The 13,690-nt window shown below is 41.9% G+C and overlaps 1 pseudogene; it reads right to left on the bottom strand.

The window, feature by feature from the left end:
• Positions 1-277: 277 nt before the first annotated feature.
• Positions 278-8,966, bottom strand: LOC143220746 (uncharacterized; annotated as a pseudogene).
• Between the last annotated feature and the right edge of the window lie 4,724 nt (positions 8,967-13,690).

Raw genomic sequence — 13,690 nt, 5'->3', positions numbered from 1 at the left:
GCCACTAATTGGTGGAACTGGTACAAGGCCTGCACTTTAAACGCTTTTCAATCGAATATTTAACCAGAAGCGTTAATTATGCCAGGATTGTAAAACGAGGAACCTCAGTGGTGGGTATTTTTGTGTGACACGTTTCAATCGAATAACGAAACAGTCGGGTTTGCTTCGGAGAAATGGAAATTAACCCTGTGAACGGCGTGAAACGAATGATCATTTCGTTTATTTCGATCAAACGAATTCATCGCGACGTTTCCGTGAATTTTAGGCGTAATCCCTTTCATTCATCCGGCATCGCGGAATTTATCGAGTGACCGCATTCCATCGGATACACGGCAGCTGTTCAAATTAGTATTCACGTAGAAACCTAGGTATTATGTCAATGATGGTCTCCTGCTGGGACGGAATTACGGCCGCCTTCACTTACAATGCACCGACCACTCTATAATCTTGCCGCGTGTTAATTGCTTCAACGACAATTAACTAACTGTTTACAACAAGGTGTCGATCGATAAATATTTTCCTCTCTGCCTTTTCAGAATTTTCACCGTTTGTGAAAAATAGAAAAAATTTAATTTCGCTGATGGTCGAAAATTGCGTAATTAGTATACTTGAGCTACGAAGTATTTCTTTATATTTCAAACGTCGCTATATCTAATCTTGTTTTGTTGTAACAGCTTGTTTGTTTGTTCTAACATTAACCTTATACAGAGAGTCAAAATTTCAAACTTTCTACATTCTTCACCATTTTATTCAAGAGATCAACCGAGATTTTATTCGAATCTACGTAGAATTCACAATTTTATAAAGAACCAAACGTCTACTTGCATAGTTTCAATTGAAAAATCTAAATTTCCCATCGATCTATTCGCGATTTTTAGTTCTCTATCTTTTCCATCGAAACTGAAAAATCCAAATTTTCCTTTCATCGAACACGATTCCTGGGAAACTTCTTTAGAACGCGGAGAAAAGGTCGTACGCGAGGATCAATTGATATGTAACACGCGGGGAGCAAGATCTGACACCTGATAAAGTTAGGTGTATCTCTATCGACGTTGAAAATATTCCCCAGGCAAGCAGTTTGATATTCGGGTCGTGTCTTCCGCGTTACTCTTATATACACCCGAGAAATTTCATTCCGAAATTGCACGAGGGTTAAACGGATCGCGGGTTGAAATAATTGATGATATTCGGAACACTTTCGGCTATCGAGAGATACACGCAAAATTGTTCAAGGTATAACAGAGAGAATATTAAGAAGGATGGATCCGCGATTTCGTTGAATAACCAAAGTCTCTTTCAACGAGCTCGAGCATCAAAAGTGTAATCGCGCGAGCTCGTTGATTTGCATACCAAGGTCTTACGAAGTTACTCTTGGAATGATTAACGTAGATGAGTGTCTCAAGCCCGCAAAGGGATTATTTTTCCATGAATCCCTTCGTGTAATTACATCAAACTCAATTATCGTTATCTTCCACTCAAGCCTATCTTAACTCTGTCATTGCCTCCCTTCGTGAAATTGACTTTGAAAATTCATCGGCTTAGCTTCGGGATTGAATAATTTTTTAACCTCGAACAGATATAAATTCGACTAATAAATGTTAAAGAACACCCTCAAAGGACTTATTGTTGCGTGAATCCCTTTGTGTAATTACTTGAGGCGTGATTCGCTTTATCTCGGACTCAACTTTATTATTAAACCTGTAATTTTCTTCTTCTTCCCATTGCAAATTACTTTCAAGATTAATTAGTGTGACTTCGAGAGTGGAATGATACTTCGAGGTATAATTTATTGCAAAGTTTACAGGGAGAAAGTGGCTTAAAAGAGAATATTAAGCAGACATTACTACAAAATGCCGTCAGCAGGTTTAACACATCGAGGGGTTTATCGAATTCAGATATGGAACGAGCAGGTTCGTTTTATTTAAAAAAAGAAAAGGAGTTATCTTCTCCGGGATGGGCAAATAACTTTCAATACGTCGGTATCAATGGAAATTGAAGTAGAATAGGAATGCTAGCGCCAGACAGTCGGTTCAATGCTCGATGTAATCCCAGTTAGGTCCTCTCTTCCATAAGGAGAGAATATCGAGGGAATTTTCTGCGTCTGATAAATTCCACGATAGACTCCTTTTCATAGAAATTTCAACGATCGGCTGAACCCAAAAGAAGAAGAATCGATTATGCCTTGAAAGGTTTCGAAGTAATTTGAGGTATAATCCTTAATGTTCTTCGATATAAGTACTTAAACGAAATATAATTACGCGGAAAAAAAAGAAATTATAATATAAATATAATTACATAAATATTCGTCTGAATAAATGAAACGTATCGTTAACATTAGAAACTCCGAGCTGAAATGTGTTCTTAAATATGACATAAAATATTTATTATTACAATATTAAAGCAGGAAAAAAATCAAAGTTAATTCTATGAAAAATTCAAAACGTCAGAAATAGAAGTAAAAAATTTAAGTCAACTTATTTTCACAAATTCGGTAGTTCTAGCGTTAAACCAGGTATACACGTGTATTTCTGTATATTTCATTACCATAAAAATTTCTATATAACGGATACTCACTCATTCCGACGCAACATTTTCTTATGATATCATCAAGAAAAGGTTCGAAAAAGAGCCTAAAATACAACCAAGACGCAATTACGTCTCGAACAAGAAACGAATCGAGTCTTCTTTCGGGACTTCTTCGCGTGCTATTCGTCCCATTTGTTTCATGCCTGGTCATCGAGCAAAACAGTGATACGAGACCAGAGAAAAACAGAGCAATTTCCACGGTGGTTACCATCGCCTCGATTCTACATGTTCAACCATTTGGACCCGGCCAAGTTACCCAACGTTCTTTCGCCGGTATTCGTGGACAAATACGAGCAACGCTGGTCGTCAGACCTACGTACAATATCCCGAAGGGGATAAACAAATGGCGGATCGTGATGTTCCGTTGCATCGTGGACTCGTGATGGGCCCGTGTCGCGCGTTCCTGCGACTGGTACGTGTTCTGGAACCATTTCTTGTAGAAACCGCCGTTGTTCAACCTGTCAAGGATGCTGTTTATACGGCCACCGAACGGGGATCCTGGAACAGCGTTTGCCTTCGCAGTTAGAAGCTCTGAGATAAACAGACTGTGCTTGGTTCTTCCATTTTCAAGCGTACGTTTGATCTATGAAGCGAGTAGAGAAGCTAGGATAACCAGAGGGTGGATTAGAAGCAGCGAGATACAGAGGCTTTAATACGGCGAAGGGAGCACAGATGAAAGGAATAGCAATACAGAATACGAATTGGGTGATTAGACACTGGGTGATTAACGAGTTAACCTTTGGCTACGAACGTGTAGCTCTCCGAATGTTTCCGTCGATCAACATCTCGTAATTAAAGTAGCTACTTCAATTCTACGAATGTTTCAAAGACTAATTTAACACGCGTGATAAGAGTCGCGATAAAGGTTCGATGAAGGGAGTAAAAGATGAAGGAATAATTATACAAAATACGAATTGGGTGATTAGACACTGGGTGATTAACGAGTTAACCCTTTGGTTATGACACATGTTGGTCTCCAAATGTTTCCGTCGATCAACATCTCGTAACGAACAGTAGCTACTTCAATTCTACGAATGTTCCAAAGACTGATTTAACACGCGTGATAAGAGTCGCGATAAAGATTCAATGAAGGGAAGAAAGATTGAAGGAATAACCGAATTGGGTGATAGGCACTGGGTTATTAACGAGCTAACCCTTTGGCAATGACACATGGTGGTCTCCAAATGTTTCCATCGATCAACATCTCGTAACGAAAAGTAGCTACTTAAATTCTACGAATGTTCCAAATACTAAAACTTAAGACCTAACACGCGTGATAGGGAAGAGGAAGAAGAATGATCGATAATTTCGAACAACTTGCTATGCAAACCTTTGGGTGTATTACGTTAGCTATGATATACTCCTTCGGGCACTCCCTGACTAACATGTCAGTCTTTCCCTTTGATACTCGTTATACCTCAACGGCAACGTGGTGAATTCGATGAAGATACCCGGCATCCTTCGCTAAAAATAATCTCCTGTTGATTTCCGAACTGTTGGCGAATTGCAGTCTCATCCGAAGCCGTTTGATCAACGGACTCGTACTGTCGGACAACGCGTCGTCTATGGACGTCCCTTGCGTCCGTTAAGATCGCGAGACCTGCGAACTCGAAAAGCACCCTGTACATCCGACTACGAAAGTCACGTAAATAAAAGTCACGATAAATGATCCGAAACGGGAAAAATTACCGCTTTCTCTCCAACTGCTCCAAAGTGTCGATGTCCTCGTAGTACATCCTCTTGCTGAAGCTGGACGCAAGCTGAGACGGTGATTACCCCATTGAGGATCAGACTGAGTAGCAAGCTGCACATCATCAACAACCTCTCTCCGGGAACCAGGGTTGACTCAGCTGAAAGGGTTGCATCAGTTGGAATACCACCTTCGACAAGTATTTCCCTAGGTGACGCGAGATGGGTGAAAAAAGACGTGGTCGATTCTCTTCGTACGGCCCATCTCCGTTTTCGTCGAGCCAATTTCTCCCGTGTCTTCCGAGCTGGTATACTCTGTCAGCAAAATGAAACGAACCAACTCGAGATAAATCGTTCTCGTATATATCGTTCTGTAATACTCTCTTTGATATTGTTTCGCGATCTTTGATACGTTTTTCGCGTGCTTGCATATTCTCCTTTAACCGATGACGTTAAGTAACGAGTTTCGTGGAAACCCGAAAGCAAACAGATTATGTTTAATTAGCCGGACTAACGTGCATGATTAATTCGCTCCTCCATTTGTGCTTGAACACGTGAAGGGTTGTGTATTCATCAACCCCCTTTCACAGCTTTCCTATCGGTTCCCGCTTGGCCATAGGGAATTATATTAAACTTGAGTGCAGTAGCTGGACAGTTTCAATGAACTCGCTTTGCTGATGCTATCTATGCTAAATTCAGAGATGCTATGTTTTAACATGTAATGTATTAATGGCCAAAATATTATACTCGCTCAAAGCTTCGCTATTTTCTTTTGTATTTTTTCATCGTTCCATATCAATGGCAGAGACTGCACGATATCGACCGGATAGACTTTATAAGGATATTTTTAACTCTGACTATCCGGAAACGCGATTCTGGAAAATGATCCTCTTTTCAAAGGACCCGCGAATTTCGGTATTTATTAGGACATAATATAAGTTACACAAACTGGAAATCAAGTGCAAATGCGCAATTTTCGCGACCACTTTATACGTTCTTTCAATTGATAAGAGCTCGATCCAATTTCATCCGTATTAATTCCATCATATATCTCTTCCCCACGTACTTCGTATAAACTCATATTTTATTCAAACAATGGCTCGTCGATACGCAGGCAAAATATTGTTCAACACCCAAAGCGGGTTTTTCCCGAAATCTTGCGAGAATCGAATCCTACAGAGAATGGTTTATGCGAAAAAAATATATTTGCTTTTAATAACTTCCAATCTGACGTAAATCTGCTAAATCTAATTGTAAATCTCTGAAATTCTTTGTAAGTTCGTTTCGAATCGCATCGAGTAATATCGACGTTAAATCGAATCCGAACGTGCTATTTTTCTATTTTTCGTCCTATTTGCTATTTGGAAATCGGAATATTTCGGAACTCGGAGTTTTGAACTCGATCGATTATACCTACTTGTTCAAGTTGCTATTTCTGTCTCTCCCTCGATTATTTCCGGTACGATCTTCCTCGCGACGTCATTTCGATCTTCAACTCGATACGTATCAACCGCGTCAACTCGCAGCAGAAAAACGCTCTTCCGCTTTTCCGAACAGCTTCCACGATCCGACGGTTCCGCTTGCTCTTCAGAATCGTGTAAATCATCGAGATGACGAAGTGGGAGGTTAACACCACCAGCCAAGCTTCACCCGTGAAGATCTTCACGATCACCAGGCAATCGGGTATCGGCGCCGCGCTTTGGGAACGAGGACGCACAATTTATCGTTGGTAATCGACGTGGTGAAATCTATTTGCCTGGTGAAATAGTCTTTGATGAAGAATTGATTTGAACGACACGTCGGCGAATTCGTAGACCAAATGGCCGATGGATCCGTAGAAACACTCCGTAATCTCCATCCGTATTTATCTTTCGACCTGATGAACACGGGCGTCACGTTCATCGCTCGGCAAACCTCTTCGAGATATTTATAATCTAACCCGGAAAATTGTCCTCCTTCGAGGGACATAGTGGTCGACTCGAAGATGGATATCTTCAACGGACAAAGTTCGAAGTCTCCTTCTGTCCTTGTCGAAGAAGTCGGACACGTCCGTGGAGTTCGGTTGGTTGAACCATCAAAAAATCTTCGTTCGCCTTGGGACGTCAGTACCAGTCGCAGTTGACGCGATACTTCGAGTGACGACCGGCATAATCGAAAGGGTCGTAACGAATTACCTTATCGCGAACGAACAGCAGGATTCTGTAAACCCTTCTGAATCTCCAGAGCCTCTCGAACGCCCACTTGCAGAATCTTTCGTACTCGAGCAGGTCGGTGAAGCCTTGGCCTTATCTCTCGGAGGATGTACAAGTTCTCCGGATGCCAGAACGAGACCAAATGCGGCGAACTTAGGATGTCCTCTGAGATGGTCCACGTTCGTGAACAACAGCAACACGCAACTCTCGGTTTCTATCGTTCGATAATCGCGTTTCATGTTCTTCGTACCTCAAGGCAATCAGGTGTTTCAAGCTGACCAATCTGACAGAGACGTTGAAATCGGCAAGGAGTGCTTCGAGGAAGATCGAAAGCTTGCTTCTGGTACTCGTCGTAGTCGTCCAACACCACAGTCAGCACCTTGGTACGACTAGACCTGGCCCATTCTCTCTAGAAACGGGTACAGGCCGGAATAGCTGTCGCCGACACTCGACTCGAATATTTCACCAGAGGCGCGGAACAGGACGGTCCAAGAGAGTAGTACAGAGAGGACGTCTGGCAAGCTTCAATCTCGAAAGCTTCCGCTATAACTATAGTTCTCCTCTATAGGATCACTCAGTTTTGGCGTTTCCATACTCTTCGTCGTGTTCTCGGATTTAATTTTCGGATAACAAGTTCCTTATTTCGATAAATATCGCATCATCGAGCTAGACAGAAAATGGAGAAACTAGAGTAGAGAAGAAAGAGCGAGTTACAGGGGTATGTCTAAGATTGATCAACTATTCGACGTGTCTAAATGTTAATCGAATATTTAAACCTTTGCACTCCGCTGTCCCCTCTCAGGGGGCATTGAAGTTTATTAGTGATTAAGAATAGTAATAAAAAAATTAAATAATAACTTATTCCAGCACAACTTTTTGAGAAATCTATGTTTCCGTGATGTTTTCTCTGGCAAAGGCAGAAGAAATGAAGTCAAGACATAGTAAAATTACTAAGATATATAAAAAGAACGCGACCATCTACATCTTCGGCGAACATTGTTCGGAGTGCAAAGGGTTAAATAATCCCAAGTGATCCAACATCTGTTTCTCTAGTCGCGAATTTTTTTACAAAGAAGTTAAACCAACGTGTACGTAATAATTTTACCATTTCGTTATAGAATATAATCCGAAATAGCCGCGAGTTTTTCTAGACAAACATCGATAGTATTATTTTGTTATTAAACATGAATCCAACGTAACCCGATATTCCACGAATATCTGTCTAACTGCGTTTCGAACGGTTGTTAAACCGAGTTGCCTGTTAAACCGAGGAGTTTTTCTGCACGAAGGTTGAATCAGCCTGTACGCTCGATTGATTCCCAAGGTAACAAGGGATCGACAGGGTCGCGTGAAAAAAATCCGTTGACCCGTTGAGGCATTGGATCGACGACCTCGGTGTAATAGGTCCAACGGCGCGAAATTCAGCGAACGCCGGTTCAACCGGGAGCCAGTTAATTCTCCCGACCCAATAAACTTCTACGAGGCTGCGGATCGCAAATCAGCTTGGCGTCGAGTTCGTAACTTTATCAGACACCGGTAAGCATCTCCTCTCTCGAAATCGCCCCACGAGTCTGCACATGAACGGAGATTTCGCCTCGGTTTCGACTTTTAAATTTCTCTCTCTCCGTTCCTCCGAAATCTCGCGGTTCCATCGGTCGTGAAACGAAAAAGATTGAAAGGATTCATTTGATCGGACGATGCGAGTGCGATCAGATTCGTTCGATTTTTACGCGTTTAATTATCCGCGATATTTATAATTGTTTCGAATTACACGTTCAATTATCCGACGTTTATAATTGTTTCGAATTACGCGTTCAATTATCCGACGTTTCGAATTCGAAGGACAACAACCCAGCGAGGACTAGAATAGAACTTCTTGCTGTTATCTCGTCGACAACGGAAATAGTCGCGCCGTTAGTGGGCCGGATAATTGCCACTGTTCTTCCCTCGGGAAGACTGGCTATTTTTTCTCCGCTGTCTCCGACGAACAGCCAATTTGTCGGGAATTAACGAGCTGAAATGGGAATTAAAAGGGACTTTCGCTGATTCGAGATCGTGGGTCGCATTTCTGAAAGGCTGCGAACAACGACTCGATCGTTTAACAGACCTCTTTTTCTTTTGCTAACGCCGATAACGTTTCTACTTTATTATCTGACTTAGTGCCTTCTTAATTTCCGTTGTAATTACCTCGGTAACCGGAAGCGAGGGGTAAAAGCTTGTTAATCGGCGCCGATAAGAGAGACGACGGATAAGAGATTCGAATTTTCCAGGTTATTCGATGTTACTTCGGAGGTCTTACGGGAGATATTAGTTGATAGTTGAGAACTTACGGGAACGCGGATTGACGGGAAATCCGTCGAGAACCGGGAGAGATGCCGTCACAAATGCTATTACATCACCTTGGGACGGAGAACTTATTTCCGAGGTGATCCACGGCAACCTATTTTCCTGTTTTACGGATTTATCTCCTGTTTGCGTTACCAACCTTGGCTCTGGCATCGTATCTAAGATCGTGCTGTTAAGACGACGCCTCGTTGATCGTTTCTATTCCAGGCTTAACATTCTAATCGTCAGATCTCAAAATTCTCAGATTCTCAACCCTCTCGGCTGATTCGTTGAACTATTCTTGTATAGGGAAAAATAGGTCTTTATTTCTCAGATATCGAGTTTACTAAGTATAGTGGGTGCAAGGCTAAGTGATAGTAATTTCTCTCTTAAGATCGCACGGGAGGTCGACACATTTGATCATGTCTCGGAGACTTTGTAAAGTCTCGACGTTAAGTAGCCAGCATGAACCTAGACCGCCTCGAGACCTATTTCGCTTAGGCCAACAGACGCTCACTCGATATTCATGGTATTACGCTCGTGACGCGGAAAATGTTAAACAGGAGCAATTTGTAGTAACTGGGGAAAATAACAGAGTAAACGTAGCGATAAAACAGAGCAGTAAAGCTGGAGGCATAAAAAGGAGAGAGAGAGAGAGAGCAGGTCGCAACGGTGTAATAAAAGTTAGGGCGATGTCCAGCGGTGTTGTTTGCCATCGAAAAGGTAGCCTGTAGCGACCAAACTGTTCGCTTCTGCCTAGACAGTTAGTGGTCTATGTACGGATGCACGACGGACATTGGTTCCCCAAAAATGACCGGCGAATCGTAAATTCATGGGCCACATAAATCCAAATAACCTACGAACGACCGTCGATGTCCTTTTGTAATGCAAAATCAAGTTAGAAGACCGTTCGTTATTTCCTGAGCTGCGGTTTCCATGAAACACCCAAGCGAAAGGAATCCTTGTTTTGGAAGTTTATTTCTCGCAAACAACGATATAAAGAATGTCCTAATTATAATTCTAATATTTAAGAATTTTTAATGAACGTAGAAAAATATGCACGTGGATAAGAAATAGGCTAATGACGTTTCGTGTAGAGCTTTAATAAATACAAATTCCGCCCTGATGCTTTTGAGATACGGTGAAATGAAAGGTGATTCATCATTCAGCGCAGTTCACGTAAGTATCAAGGTATCGTGTTCTGCATTAAAGAGAGGCAGCCTGCCGGAAAAGTAATATGAAATCTCGAAAGTGAGAAAAGTCTGAATTTTATTACTTGTTCAAATGCTTCTTCACGGGTTTCCTCCTTTTTCCACGGTATCATCGTTCGACTTCCTCGAGGAACTTCATCGTTCTCGTTGGACGCCGGGTTCTGCTTGAAGGATAGTCAAAACGGAACACGTTCCAGCACTTTGTTAAGGTCAGGATTTATGAAACACCTGGCTTCCATGCCGTGACATTTCACCACGGCTAGAAAGAAATAGTTTTCGTGACTTTTCCTTCATGAGAATTGTTTTTTAGCAGAGAAACAGAAACTTTCTCTAACGCGATTGAGAAAGATTGAGAAGAATCCAAGTGGACTAATCGATTGAAAGTGATCCGAGATTAATACAAAGAATTTTCGTGTGAATTATGATAGGAGACATATAAAATCGCACGAACGTAATATACCATACAATTTCAGAATTGTGAACATTATAGCGAGATAAATGATTATAAATAAACAACGAGGTTTCGTTAATTGTCATTCTATTAATTCAAATATTATCATGTTTAAATTAATACCGAAATTATTATCAATCTTCCTCGCCGGCGAACAAAGCCAACAAATTAAACGTGATAGATACGCTCATCGGTAAAATGTATTTTCATAATTTAAATTTTATCTCACAAAGACACGCAATTAATTGTTTCGGAAGTCCTCCATCATTATTCCTTGCTTATATTCATGCAGATACCTGTCGTCGCAGAGCAACGAGTATTTAAAGCGGATAGCTCCCTACTACGTGACTAAACATATCGAGTGAACATACTTGCATACGTACTTCAAAGTCTAAGGTCAAAGATCTTTTTCAAAAGTTCGTCATTAGGTGTTCCACGGAACCGAAAAATGTCTAAAAATATCATCAAACGATTCTATTACTCTCGAGAACATTTTAAGGCGAAACCCAGACAAAACGAAGAGAATTATTACTTGTAGCTGAAAATTAACTCTGGGATTACCGAGAGATCTGACAAAGTCGCTATTCGCTATCGTCAAGCTGATCTTGTCCTGAATTTTTACCCCGAAGCGTATACATCTTCGTCAGCCAACGTCAAACTTACATCCGCTCACGGCAAGCAGGATCCTAATCAAAGTCTCCACGGATAATCTACTCGCTAACGCGCGATAATTAGCACACGCAAACTTCCTATTCCTCAAAGAGTTCTAACAAACGGCTACACCGATGGCAGCCAAGAATTAACCGTCATCTCGAGACGTTGCCAGCCATTAATAACACCGTGTGGACTTTCAGCGATATTTAAACGTGAAATATCAAAGATTTTCTCAGAAGCAGAGGACTCTTTTCTCTATCACGATGTCGCGATGTCACGTCTCTGCGGATAATCTGTTCGCTAATATGCGATAATTAGCGCACGCAAACTTCCTATTCCGCAAAGAGTTTTAACAAACGGCTACACTGATGGCAGCCAAAAATTAGAGTTAGCCATCATCTCTAGATGTCGCCAGTCATTAACACGTTCCGTGCCAAGCCATTTTTGCCTGACTTGTTCGTAAGCTTAACGTGTTCCATAAATGGTACACGTGGCATGGAACGTGTTAATAACATCGCGTGGACTTTCAGCGATATTTAAACGTGAAATATCAAAGATTTTCTGAGAAACGGAGGACTCTTTTTTCTGTCACGATGTCGCGATGTCACGTCTCTGCGGATAATCTGTTCGCTAACGCGTGATAATTAGCACACGCAAATTTCCTATTCCTCAAAGAGTTTTAACAAACGGCTACACCGATGGCAGCCAAGAATTAGAGTTAGCCATCATTTCTAGATGTTGCCAGCTATTAATAACACCGCGTGGACTTCCAGCGATATTTATACGCGAAATATCAAAGATTTTCTGAGAAACGGAGGACTCTTTTTTCTGTCGCAATGTCACGATGTTGCGATGTTGCATCTCCGCGGATAATCTGTTCGCTAACGCGCGATAATTAGCACACGCAAATTTCCTATTTCTAAAAGAGTTCTAACAAACGGCTACACCGATGGCAGCCAAGAATTAGAGTTAGCCATCATCTCGAGATGTCACTAACTATTAATAACATCGCGTGGACTTTCAGCGATATTTATACGCGAAATATCAAAGATTTTCTGAGAAACGGAGGATTCTTTTCTCTATCGCGATGTCGCCATAAAGCTGTCGACAAAATGACAGACGCGTTCGTCGGATACAATCCAATTCGGGGCAATTTCCTGTCGATAGACGCGTTTTCGATAACACTTGGATTAAACTTCGCACGCATCGAGATGGAAACCATAAGCGACCGATTCGGTGACGTCTCCGCTGGGAAACCACGAACCAGGTAATTCCGACAAAATGGCCGCGATGATTCGAGTGCGAAGCAGAGGTGACAACGAGATTCAGCGAAATTCTTCGAGGTTATCCGACAGAGCGTAAAGCGTCGTCGTTTTCTCCAGGGGTAGTTTTGCAAAATAATACCAAGTCGTTGGGCTAACGTCTCGTTTCGATGATTAATTACTCGATTCCACGAACACGCGTCGTCCTCGAGCGTATACGCAGAGGGATGATAGAGATTTAGATGGAGATTTATGCGTGTGTGTGATATAAACGAAGGGGAAATTGAAATTTTCATCCTGGTGAAAAGTCAATTTAAAGTGTGCCGCGGCAGGAAGCGATGTTTCGTTTGATTAATCGCGTCAGGGGAAGCGTGTTGCCTGTAGCCTCGGCTAATATGTGAGAATATTAGCTGCTCCAGCCAAGATCTCTTTTTCGAATTCGTCCCACTTCGCGACGGGCTAATGAAGCTGCTAAGTTAATTGAAATTCTTTCTCTCTTTCCCGACTATGTCTTGAACAACAACGGGGAAAGCAGGCAGAAGCGAAGAAAAAGTTTCGTAATTCCTTCACGAATTCCCTTGAACTAGATCGCGTGATAGCCGTTCCACGAAACAGGGATGGAAAAAACTTGCGCAAGCACGAACCGGCTGTCATTTATTGACATCGCTGTTGTGTCAGACAGAAGCACTTTCACTCCATTCTCGAGCAGTTCGCACGAGAGAACGCGCGTCTTTTTTTTACGATGGTAAGCAAGCGAGGAAAAAGAAAAGAGCAACTTACTTGTCTTCTCTCGGGTTGTAAACGGACCCTTGGACGCCACTTGTTATTCAATCCTGTCTCGTCGACCGGACGCGAGACGAATCCGGAGATAAATCTGAGAATACGCGAAAAAAGAAGAAATTGGGGTGAGAAATTATGGAAAATACAGAGAGAGAAAGTCGGTGAAAAAGATCGTGGAAAAGTCGAGAGAAAACAAAGGAAAGGTAGCGGTGTCACGGACAGCTCGAGGCCTTCCGAATTTTCTCGCGATACTGAAACTTTCATCGAGTCTTCCAGGGACTGTCGTTTGAGTCGAAAATGATCTGATAAGCGGATATTACAAGGGGTCGGTATCATCGAGGGATCTGTTTGCGCTCGTAGCAGGCCGTAGACGTTTTAAATAGTGTTTACAAGATTTATTCCATGCGGTTCGCGATTAGTATCGCGTCTCAGGAAGGTTTATAATTCAACGCAATTGCCACGATCGTAGATACGGGGTAATTTAGGGCGAACCTTTACATCATATAAGCAAACATGAGAGTGAGGAATCGTTCGGTTCGA

The sequence above is a fragment of the Lasioglossum baleicum genome, unplaced genomic scaffold, assembly GCF_051020765.1.
Source record: "Lasioglossum baleicum unplaced genomic scaffold, iyLasBale1 scaffold1508, whole genome shotgun sequence".
NCBI classification, from domain to species: Eukaryota; Metazoa; Arthropoda; class Insecta; order Hymenoptera; family Halictidae; genus Lasioglossum; species Lasioglossum baleicum.
The sequence above is the reverse complement of the archived record's forward strand: the minus strand, read 5'-3'. Positions and strand labels throughout refer to the sequence as shown.